Source organism: Anastrepha obliqua, chromosome 3 (genome assembly GCF_027943255.1).
Source record: "Anastrepha obliqua isolate idAnaObli1 chromosome 3, idAnaObli1_1.0, whole genome shotgun sequence".
In the NCBI taxonomy this organism is placed as follows: domain Eukaryota; kingdom Metazoa; phylum Arthropoda; class Insecta; order Diptera; family Tephritidae; genus Anastrepha; species Anastrepha obliqua.
The window spans coordinates 25,038,133-25,050,570 of NC_072894.1; the positions used below are offsets into that span (position 1 = coordinate 25,038,133).

The window sequence follows — 12,438 nt, forward strand, 5'->3', positions numbered from 1 at the left end:
GTAAAAATATTTATTAATTCTTATTGGTGAAACGCGTTATTTCGTTCTCTCTGACTTCCGAATGGTAGTCACGCACCAACCTACGGCGGCCGACTTTTCTAATAATCAAAAATATTGGTGCTGTATATGTTGCTTTGCCTTTTTCGAATTGCCCTCCCTATCTATTAATTAATTTATCCCTAAAATCCCACAAAATAAAAATTTAAATATGTCCACAGCAACTCAATTACACAGGCCAACAACCAAAAATTTTTTTCGATAATTTTAACTAATTACTTTGTAATTTGGTGTCCTGATTACGAAAAAAATTATTAAAAAGTTATATCATCCATCAATTTTTCACATTTTACAATTAAGTAATATAAAAATAAAGTTTATGTACCAAAATGTATCGGATATATTTTTAACTTCTTAAATACTTTTTAGTTGGCAACATTATTAAAATGTAATCAGATTGGCAATGAAGGAAAATGTTTTTAAGTTGGTAGTTCTTATAAATTTAACAGCTGTTAGCTTTCTTTCAGTGAGTTATAACCTCAAATTGCTGTGCGTTTTTTATTCAAAATTAAAATGGTTAAACGTGATTGTAAAAATGCTCCTAACGCTTTTTGCTACATATCGTCCCCTTAGTATAATAATAGCCAATGTGCTCATAGGCTATTATTTTTTTATTGAATTTTTGGATTCTCCATCGTCGATTTGATATGTGGTCAAAATTTTGTCAAATTCTAGTTCCACGAAGTGGGTCAAAACGTCAGTCAAAAAATAATAAATATTTACAGACATAACGAGATTTGAGTGAGAGCTACTTTCGACAAAAAGTTTGAAACTCATTTTCTCAAAACATCAAAAAATTTATAGGCTATTTTAATACTAAGGGGACGATATGTGGTAATTTTGTCATTAAAAAACATCAAAGGGAAATTACTGACTTTGTAAAAAAAGTTTACTTTGCATATTTTGGTTTAGAAATCAGTAATCAAGACAAGTGTTGGGTTCCGCATAAAGTATGTTATGTTTGTGTCGAGGATCTAAGGAAATGGCTTAAAAAAACGAAGAAAGCTTTTAAATTTGCAGTACCCATGGTATGGAGAGAGCAAAAAAACCATTTAGACGATTGTTATTTTTGCTGTATGGATGTTAGTGGATATAACTCCAAAAATAAAAAATTTATTATCTATCCTAATGTTACATCACTTGATCAGCCGGTAGAACATGGCCCGAGCTTTCCTGTCCCTGTGTCACCTGAGGATATTGCTGATGTTTTACAGTCTAGTTTCGAATTTAGTCAAAGTCAATCGACTGATATTCTATTTGAATTGAAGACTTTTAGATATGCAAATTCAACCTTTCTAACTCTCTAACGCCCCTGTAAAGGGCGCATTCAAAATAGTATAACTTTTTTTATATTAATCGCAAAAATATTTTTAAAAATTGATTTTAAAGCTGAAGAGTAGTACTTTGCGATGCCGTTGTGGAAAATAAAAAAAAACTTTACCTTGCTCAAAAAAAATTTAAAAAATGGGCAAAATCTGCATTTTTTGACTATTTAACCTCAAATTGCCAAAAATTCTGACGTGCTGGAGCATTTTCAAGGTCATATTCGTTTTCAGGGTAACAAAACCTTCAGGAAACACCCATAGCGGTTTTAGAAACTGTAAAAAGCGAGATTTTGCAGGCCTGTGTTATTAGTGACTTATAGTTGACATAACTTTGATTGACGCTAGTACTAAGTTTACAGTCGTGAAATTTCGCCATCAACATGTATTTGGCTTGCCGTGAAATGTTGTTAGCAACATCGATTGCCAAATGAGAAGAAACGTCAAAAAGAAATATGGAGAAATGAAAACAAACAAATACATATATGAATATGGCCCCAGAAGCAATGGGAATATTTCGGTAAGAAAAGGTTTAAAAACTACTAATAAATATAAATAATTGTTTTCTTTGTAATAGGTTCTACTTTTGAAAGCCTCCGGCACACCCGCCAGCATGGAATCAAAAACGTTAGAAGAAGCGGCTTGTGTAGCAGGTAACTAACGAATCCTTTGCTTGTGGGCCACTCAGCTGCATGTTGCATCTGTTTACCTTACAAACAAACAGCACTTGGGAATCATTTAGACCGAAGTATGCGGCGCCATTATTTCTGCATTAGCCAAGGAAATTCCATCGTGCACACTTGCAGAAAAAGTACAGATTGGATGCACATTCAACAGGTGTGATTTTCCCAATTGTGGAGGTGCTCTTGATCGCAGGCATGCTGGCATTAAATGACCATTTGCGAACTTCTGGAAGCCTTTTTAATAAGACCGCTTGCCTTTTAAATTAAAAGCGAAATCGAAATATTATAAGTTTTATTACATTATTGTTTTTTCTTTATTTCGCTTATATTTAATATACATGGTGAAGTCCAAAATAAACAAAACTGAGCTAAAATAGAAAGGACAGCAGCTTTGTTCTGATAACTTCGAATTTATTTATTCAAAATAGTCCCCTCTGGCCTTTATACACTGTTTTGCGCGATCTAAAAGCTGTACGAAAGAGTGTCATTGACCGGAATGTCCTTCAGGATGTCGGTACAAGCCTTTTGGATGGCCTCTACGGACGCAAAAAGTTTTTCTTTCAAGACCAAATACAATTTTCCGAATAGGTAGAAGTCACAGGGAGCCAGGCGAATACAGTGAGTGATTGATGGTTAAAATGCGATTTCTAGTCAAAAAATTAGTCACAAGAGTGGATCGATGAGATGGTGCATTATCAAGCAATAAGCGCCAGCTTCCTCCTTCGCGGTATGCGAATTCGACAAACGCGATGCAACAAACGCTTCAAAATGCCAAGATAGAAAATTGTATTGACGGTTTAGCCCATTGACACGAACTCCTTGTGGACAATTCCCTTGGAATCGTAAAAACAAATGTGCATTGATTTGATTCTTGACTTCTTCGCGTTTCGGATTCTTTGGGTGGTGGCTCGTCTTGGGCCTTCCATTTGGCACTTTAACGCTTAGTTTCAGGTTCATGTTGGAAACACCACGTTTCATCACCAGTTATAATGTTGTAACGGAAGTTCTCATCTTTTCTCGCCTCTTTTGAATGTTGAATTCTGAGAAATTTTTGGTCCTCACAGACCTTTTGTAAGCCCAAATGATCAGTTAAAATGCGATAAATCGATGTTTTGGAGATATTCAACTCTGATTCCATGAATTTTAACGATGATTTCGACTCATCTTTGATAAATTTATAAAAAATTTCGATGGAGTTTTCGGTGATTACTGATTTTGGGCGGGCCGTATGTTCATTGTCATTTATGTCCTTACAACCATCTCTGAAACGAGTAAACCACTCATGAACTCTGGCACGAGATAGACAATCATCGCCATCAACTTTTTCATCAATTCAAATGTTTTGGTAAACGTTTTACCTATTTTAAAATAAAATTTGATATTAGCTCTTATTCGAAACTCATTTTAGTACCGATGACATAAACATACGGACACTTTAGACGCAATAGCTTCGCTTCCACTGTACCGAATGTCACCTAGCTTTCACTGGAAGTCAGCTAGGGATGTAATTTCCAACGCACTAACTCATTAAAAAGATGGCGCCATCAAAAATTGAATTAATTGAATTAAAAACATTTTTATGACGCCAGTCTTGTTTATTTTGGACTTCACTTCAAACTAAAGTAAATTCCATTCAATTAAATGAAATAAATTCGAATTAAATTCAGTCACAATCAAATAAAATAATATAAAATAATTTAAAATGAAGTCAAATTAAATTAAATTTCCTAACTTCTTCTTTGGTTGGTTCCTTTCAGCCTCCTCGCAGGCCATTTGCACGAATTTTGCACCCAACATATTCCTGGTGCTTTTCGGCAGGCTTAAATCTGGAATTCTGAGGCAGTCGGCTTCTCTTAATTCCACAATGCTGTTCATTTGTTCCACAACTTTCTGCGGTGAAGATTGCAGAGCTGCATTGGAATTGTTGGAGCGTTTTGCGGATATACTAAGTGCCGACGTCGACGAAAATAAAATAGAAAAATCATGCATTAAATTGTTTATTTTAAAAAATGTCGAAGCTTAGACTAAACCTTACATAATTTTAGCCGGGGTGATCGAAACTGGTGACTGCTTTTGGACTATCCATGTTTGAAAATGTACTAATAATATTCAAATTAACACACACATATAATTATATTGATACAAAAAAAGTACAAAGAAGATTTGCTTACACCCTTTGCGAAGACGTTTCGCTTAAAAATGCCATGACTTCGGAGTATTCGAACTCAAGCTCTTCACTCTCAAAGTTGAGATCCTCCACACAGCCTCCACGCTGCTTTGCAAGATTCCTCTGAAATGTTGGCAATGAGTAAACTAAATACTATAATTACTCAGATATTGCCACTTATCAGGTTTACCGACAATTTGGGCGATTTTCTATCAAGCGGCCGATAGTGCGAATCGGCGGCTGCTGTGCTCCTTTCGCTGCTTGTCCCAAATACGTGGAAACTGTTTAACAATCGCTAGTAATTTCTTCCTCTCTTCCTCTCTTCATTATTCAATTGTATTTTCACCCTTTTTGTGGTGGCTGCTGTGTTCTTTACTGTACATATTTAAATTTTGAAAGTTGATAATTTTAAGTAAACTGACTTGTTCCAACAATTTGTGAAATTTTAAAATTCTAGACAGTGTGTAAATTTTAACGAACAGTTAGTTTTTGCTCAATTTTAAATGACATGCGCATTTTAAGTTGGTGTGAAAAAATGTTGCTGGCATCATGTTGCTGACATGTTGCGCCTTGTTTTCACGGCGTGAACTGTGTACTACTTCGCCGTGAAATATATATGAAATTCCATTCATATTTCACGCTAAGGCAATTAGTATGGATTTTGACAGCCATTTAACGTGAAACGTGAACTTAGGACTATGCCTTAATACAACTAAATTCTACATATCAGCCACACTATCATGCAAATTGAAGCTCGCTTCTATGCGGCTCAGAAGTAGCTATCTCAAAAAGCTATAAAATTACACACAAGCCCAACATACAAAAAAGTGCACAAACAAAATCCTACAAAGAAAATTACTTTTACTGATAACCAGTGCCTCACAGGCGACGCATGTTCGTATGTATAAGTATATCTTAGCAGCGAAACGGAGCAAAACAAAACACTACTACATACACATAAGTTTGTACAATAACCGCACGAACGGAAATGTCGCAAAAAAAAAAAATAAAAAATGCTGCGCGCTGACAGGCGATATTTACAAATCTGTGGTTAAAGCAAGGTAAAAAATATTTACATATATATTCACAAATTCACAAAAACCAACTCCTAGTCTTCAATAGAATTATTTTAATTATTTTCATTATATTTGTAATATATTGTAATAATAATTGTATATTAATTAGTTATGTGATACAGTGCACATTTTTTTGATTCTTTTTATTTGATTATATATTTCTGCAAAATATATAAATCACGATTTTAACATAAGCCCAGTTATTTTTGGAGCCTGACAGCTTGCTTTTTGGTCTATCAGCTGTTCATCTGCAACGAGTTCTTGGGCGCGCTCTCACATAAAACGAGGAAATTCCGTATCTAGTTATCCATTGTCTGAACCACGATGTACTTATATAGAATGCAGAGCTGTGACCAACATCAAACCGTTAACCGGCTCTCAGTGACTTTGAAGGAATCAGCTGATTTGCTGATGGTCGAATGTAAAAGTTTTGCTTACCGTTTTCTTCGATTGCAGGGGCGTTGTGCATGATGAGTTCTTGCCACAGTGCAAATCGGTCAATAAGAAATATTACCTGCACAGGTAATAGTTTGGACCGTTGTAACCAAAGATGGGCGCTGTCCAATCGTTTTCATCGGACCTAGCGTCAGGTAAATTCTAAATATTACCGAGAAAGTATTCTGGAGGTTGCTTTGAAGCCGTGGGCAGACCATGGATGATTCAACAGGACTCGCCACCTTCTCACAAAGCTCGAGTAAACCAAAAATGGCTAAAAAACAACGTTACGAGCTTCATAACGCCCATACAATGGCTCCAGCAGCGAACCCGATGGATTATTCTCTTTGAGCCCTTTTGGGGAGTAAGGTCCGACCTAAAAGATTCTCCAGTCTCGAGGCGCTGAAAAAAGCCATTGTCCGCGAGAGGACCAAACATTCGGGCAGCTTTCGGTTCGTTTCTGGACCGTCTCAAGGCCATAGTCAAGGCAAAAGGTAGTCATATCGGCAAAAGTGAATTGATTCTTAATTCTGCATTATTTTCACACATGTTTTACTTTGAATTGAGTAAAAGTAATTTTCCAAACTAAATGTATAGCCTTTTTAATTGGTTACACTTCGAGTGCCGGACCCTGTACTTAAGCAACAGAAGACATTGCACAAGGATATCGAATTGGATGTCTGACCAGAAATCCATGGCGTTGGGAGTACTTCAAGGAGCGGTGCTGAGAACACTTGTATTCCTGATATAAAGGGTTTTTCAATAAGGGCGGGTAGATGTTGAAATGGAATAAAATAGCGTTTGCTGTGTGGCACGTAGCGTCGTCCTGCTGGAACCACATGTCGTCTAGGTCCATATGGTTCAATATGGGCCATAAGAAATTGGAAGGGCCACCACGTCTACCGAAAAATGGGCACAATGCGCGCAACGTTTGCGTTAATGAACACTCATTTTGATAATAAAGTTTTATCATTTGAACGTACTGTTCAATCGTGTAACTTGCCATGATGATTTGGTATAATCAACTGAATAATATCTAAACAAAAGATTTGACAGATGTCACCAAAACAAAATGGCTGCCACAGGGCGCCAAAATCGACCCGCCCCAATTGAAAAACGCTTTACAACATATATATATATATATATATATAAGGCGCATACCACAAATACGAGGAGGAGCTCGGCCAAACACCCAAAAACGGTGTACGCGCCAATTATATATATATATATATATAATATATATATATATGGTGCATTCTTCGCCAACCGGACACCCCCATCTGCCCAGAACAGTTTTTATAAAAAAAATTTTTCCCTATGCCGAAATAAAAGCTTATGTCATGTACTTTAATTTGTCATGTGTCACTTTTTAAATATTCAAGATGGACCTACTTTTCTAAAGGGATTAATGCATCGATCTCTTCTCGATTTTCCCGACATTTTTTAGGCGATAATAGTTCTGAAAAGAACTGTTTGACAGGTATTAGATATTAATTTATTCTTTCAGAATTTTTTATAATAATCTCCAGACAGTTTAACGATTAAGACATATACAGAACTTGTGCTGTCAATAAAACTGTTAAACAATGTTTTACGAAGTTTAGCGATATCGACAACAGATGCGATAATAGTTCTAAAAAGAACAGTTTGACAGATTTATTTTTAATAGTTTATTCGTTTAGAATTTTCTATAATTTGTTCAAATTATTTCTGTACCGTTTGACATGTGAAATACATCAAGAACTAGTGCTGTTAATGAAACAGTCGAACGTTGCACCAGAATCTCTCTCTCTACTTTTCTTAACAAACTACTTCATTTTTTTGGTGTTTTCCAACATATTTGTCAATATTCGTCGTCCATCTTGAATATTTAAAAAGTGCCACATGATAAATTAAAGTACATGACATAAGCTTTTATTTCGGCATAGGGAAAAAATTTTTTTATAAAAACTGTTCTGGGCAGATGGGGGTGTCCGGTTGGCGAAGAAGCCCCATATATATATGTATATATATATATGTATATATATATAATTGGCGCGTACACCCTTTTTGGGTGTTTGGCCGAGCTCCTCCTCGTATTTGTGGTGTGCGCCTTGATGTTGTTTCACAAATGGAGGGACCTACAGTTTCAAGCCGATTCCGAACGGCAGATATTTTTATTAGGAGCTTTTTCATGGCAGAAATACACTCGGAGGTTTGCCATTGCCTGCCGAGGGGCGACCGCTATTAGAAAAATGTTTTTCTTAATTTTGGTGTTTTCACCGAGATTCGAACCGACGTTCTCTCTGTGAATTCCGAATGGTAAAACTTTATGTTAGCAAAACTAAGGCGATCATAATAAATGGAAATTCAAATGAAGATTCAAAAAGATTATCGTCTGATAGCGCTTTAAGATTATAATATATAATATGATGAACAAGCCCCATTTTGAATTTCATTCTACAGTTTTGTTCCTGGGGGGACCGAACATCATCGGAAAAAGCGACTTGTAGGTGTTGAACTATATTTCAAAATGAAAATAACACCGAATTCGATTTGACTCACACAACGAGCAATAAAGACGAAATCATCAAAAAAAACCTCACTAATAGCAATAAAGCAATTAATTTGAACATTGAAAAACAACAAATCCTCGGGATATGACCGGGAAATATTTTAAAGCATATGCCCTATAGAGCAATTATATTATCTTAGGAACGTTCTCAACGCTCCTATAAAGTTCAAATACTTCCCAAAGTCATGTAAAATTGCCGAAATCATTGCGATCTCAAAGCCCAATAAAGACGGCACATTTGCATCGTCGTCTGTTGTCGACAATATCAAAAATATTTGAGAAGCTACTCTTTAATCGCTTAGAGCCTATCATAACAAAACATTCGACAATCCAACAGGTGCACAGAGTCACTCACAAAATTAATAAAGACCTCAACAATAAAAGCGGATGCGTGGCTGTATATCTCGACGTAGCTAAAGCCTTTGACAAAGTATGGCACCCTGGATTACTGCGCAAACTCCAATCTCGGTTGCCAAATGACTACTTACTAATGCTCAAAAGTTGCATCCAAGATAGAAAATTTTATTATACTTAACATAACGACGCATGTTCATACGTTGAACCTATGAACGCAGGAATTCCCTAAGGCAGGGTATTAGGACCTACTCCGTATCTCATCTACGCCGCTGACTTACTGGAACCGTCTTCACGAAATAGCATGATTACGACGTTTGCAGATGACACTGTTGTAATGGCATCTCATAGAGACCCGAATATAGCACAAACAAATATACAAAATAACCTAAACAAAACTCTGTATGGGTTCAAAAAATGGAATATAGAAATTAATGGCGAGAAAACAATTCAAGTCAATTACACAAACCGAAAGGTAACCATAGACTCATTAAAGATTGGAAACTCTAACGCAAATACTGCAAGGAAAGTTAAATATCTAGGCATTACAATTGACTCTAAAATAAACTCCAGGGACCATATACGATAATAAAAAAATAAATGAAATTGAAAGCGATTTCGGCAACTGTACTGGCTGCTAGATCCTCAGTCAAAGCTCTCGCTGCAAAAGAAAACCTTGCACCAAAACCACAATTGCACCAATTCGAAAGTATGGTATAGAAGATTGGGGCACATCGTCTAAATCCAATTTGACAATACTGCAACGTGCCTGTCGAAGATACTTACGACAATAACAAATGCAGCAAACGTTGACATTCACCGCGACTTAAACATCGACACAGTTGACGAAGCCTCACAAACTACGCGCAGAATGCACATAAGCAGGCTTCTGGCGCACACAAATCCGACGATGAGGAAGCTTCCTGCTGAAGAAAAATTCTTTAAGAAGATACTTATATATACATATATGCGCGTGCACCTTTATTGGGTGCTTGGCCGAGCTCCTTCTCCTATTTGTGGCGTGCATCTTGGTGTTGTTCCACAAATGGAGGGACTTACAGTTTCAAGCCGACTCCGAATGGAAGATATTTTTTTTCTATTTTTATGGCAGAAATACACTCGGAGTTTTGCCGTTGCCTGCCGAGGGGCGACCGCTCTTAGAAAAATGTTTTTGTTAATTTTAGTGTTTCACCGAAATTCGAACCTACTCTCTTTCATGATAATCACGCACCAACCCATTCGGCTACGACGGCCGCAACTCTTGTAATATAATAATAAGAAATATGCTTATCTACTTATCTAAATTATTATAGTAAATATTTTACAAATGAATTACATATTTCTAAATGATGCTGAAGAGCAATGTCCTTACAGTATCACTTAACTATCCAAATATCCTTAAAACAAATAACTTAGTGTTAATATAGATAGGCGCAAACATAATAATATTTTTTTGGAAGCTATAAAAAAATACTATTATGAATTGGAATAAAATAGCAAGAAAGCTAAATAAATAAATAACAAATTTAAGCCGATTAGGGAAATTTTCGATAGCAACATTCTGGAACAATGTGATGAACACAAAAGGAGTCAGTATTTTATTGCATTCTCGTTTTATTTTTAAGTTTAAAAATGCATTTTTCAAATTTCAGATGCCAAACAGAAAGAAACGTTCAACCAGTCTGAGAAATAGCAATTAAAAATTTTTTATAGTATATAATAATATATATAATTATTATATAGTTTCAGGGCAGCTAATACACGTATTTCTCGCATGCGATCCATCTTTTACTGACAAAATTATCCAATAAACAAATCAGCTGTTCACTAATCCGCGTAAGAACCGTATGTCACACTACTTTTAATCAGTATTCTGATTGTGCCGGTAATCCAGATTAACGACGCTGCCTGTCTAGGCTATTAGACACAAACAGTGATCTTGGAAAATATTCCTATACAGTACCCCTTTGTACTCAAACTAATCATTTCACACTTTTCAGATTCGCTCAATACTTTTGCGATTGACGTTTTGCTCATAATTGCGGCTTTGCGTGCCCAAATTAAAAGTTCGTAATAAAAACTATTCATATACTCGTATTTATAACATTTATAATTAAAATTGTGTTGTTGTAGAGCGGTATGCCACTTATAAATGGACGCTGCTTGATGAGAAAATGCACTACGTGAAAAATAAGTATTATGGTACATCGAGAGAGCAACACGTGTCAGTTCGTGCACAAAGTTAGTTAGTATGAGCGACTTTGGTTGGACAGTGTGCTACGAGTATAGTTTATGAATGCAGTGTTCTCGTGCATGTATCAGATTATGCAATATTTCATTTTCGCGCGCTTTTCATTTGCAATGAGGCATTGCAGCGGGAAAAGTTGTGAGAATATATTCACATTTGTTTAGTATTTTATCGCAGACCAGCAAGTGAAGAACTTTCCATCGATTGCGCGGAGGTGTAGTAAGTGCATACGTACGTATATACGAGTATATTTGTAGATGTGTGCTTTTTGATTTTGATTTTGGCTAAGAAAATTATTTACATGCATATGTACATATTTTTGAGCTTCGCGTCTTTGTCTTCGCGTCTTTGTCTTCGCCTTATTTGTGTTTATTTTTGTTTGTTTTTGTTCGGATGGGACAAAATGGGCCGTGTAATCAAAATGGTCGTCTAAGCAAATATTAGCAAATTTGAAGTTTTAATTGGCGTTGAAATGAAGCCAAATTGCAATTAAAGTTGGTGGTTTTTGTTGATTAGTGGAAACTAGTTCTGTGAATACTTAAAATCCTTTTTTAATACTTTGATAAGTTTTTTAGTTTTTGTGATTTATTCGTAAAATTAGTATTGTAACCCGAGTGTTCGCGAATCGACTGTCGATTGTGCCAATTTCATAACGGTATTTTATCGTTTGTTTCCATTCAGATATCAATTTGCCTGATTTATGAACATTCGGGAAAGAAAAAAAGTACACGATGAAGATATGTCAGGCCGGCTATTACAATTTATCTACATATATATTATATAAAAATGAAATGATGTTCGTTTGTACGCAATTTTTGGGCCGATAGGAGGCCAATTTTATTCGTTCTTTTTTCATATTGTAAGGATCCACTAGGGGAAGGTTTATAGTAAAAAAATTTTTTTTTTTAATATTTTCTTCATATAAAAAAAAGAAAAAATCAAAATATTGTATAAATTGTGTTTTCAGTGAAAATTGCCGCAGAACTTGCTCGATTCTTAGATTAAGTTTCGAATTAACATTAATTAATGTGTACAACTTTTTTTTGAATAAATATACGAATTTTTCGTTATTGTTAAACGATTTATGTCGTGTTGCTAAGTTGAAAATTTTTTTTCGATGGAGAGTAAACATAAACACAGAGATTTGTACGCTCTTTATGAAGAGAAATGCTTTAGTACACATACACGAACGCCGAACTACTGATTTGTGTTTTGTGTGCAGTTCATTTGTGAGAGCAACAAGTGTGCAGCAAATGCAGCAGACAAGAAACAGTTATTCGGCTCTCAGAGAATTTAACAGAAGTTGTTTTTGGGCTTACGTGAAACGAGATGTACATTTTGTAAGAACAAAGGAAATGTTCAAACGGTTTGTTTACGAATACCGCACACCAGAGCACACCACTTTATACCTTTCCCCATGTGATGTGGCAGAAAAAATTTGTTTCTTTTTGTTTTTGCAGTTTCAAGCAGACCTGGTAAATCTATAGGCCTTGTGCGTTGACAGTTTTCTTTGGGTATTCACATCGATAAGATTACAATAGA

The 12,438-nt window shown here is 35.6% G+C and overlaps 1 protein-coding gene across 4 annotated transcripts in view; it reads left to right on the top strand.

Annotated features, from left to right (window-relative positions):
• LOC129240870 (gamma-glutamyl hydrolase-like) overlaps positions 1 to 12,438 on the top strand; it is a 35,256-nt gene that overhangs the window by 1,961 nt on the left and 20,857 nt on the right. Inside the window, exon 1 of one of the 4 annotated variants that reach the window (XM_054876913.1) lies at positions 5,272 to 5,290. The exons of 1 other annotated variant lie outside the window; for it this stretch is intronic. The gene's annotated coding sequence lies outside the window, so the exon portion shown is untranslated. Of the gene's footprint in view, positions 1 to 5,271; positions 5,291 to 11,004; positions 11,128 to 12,438 lie in introns of those variants that run through there. 2 more of the 4 variants (XM_054876909.1, XM_054876911.1) reach the window with 2 other exon arrangements.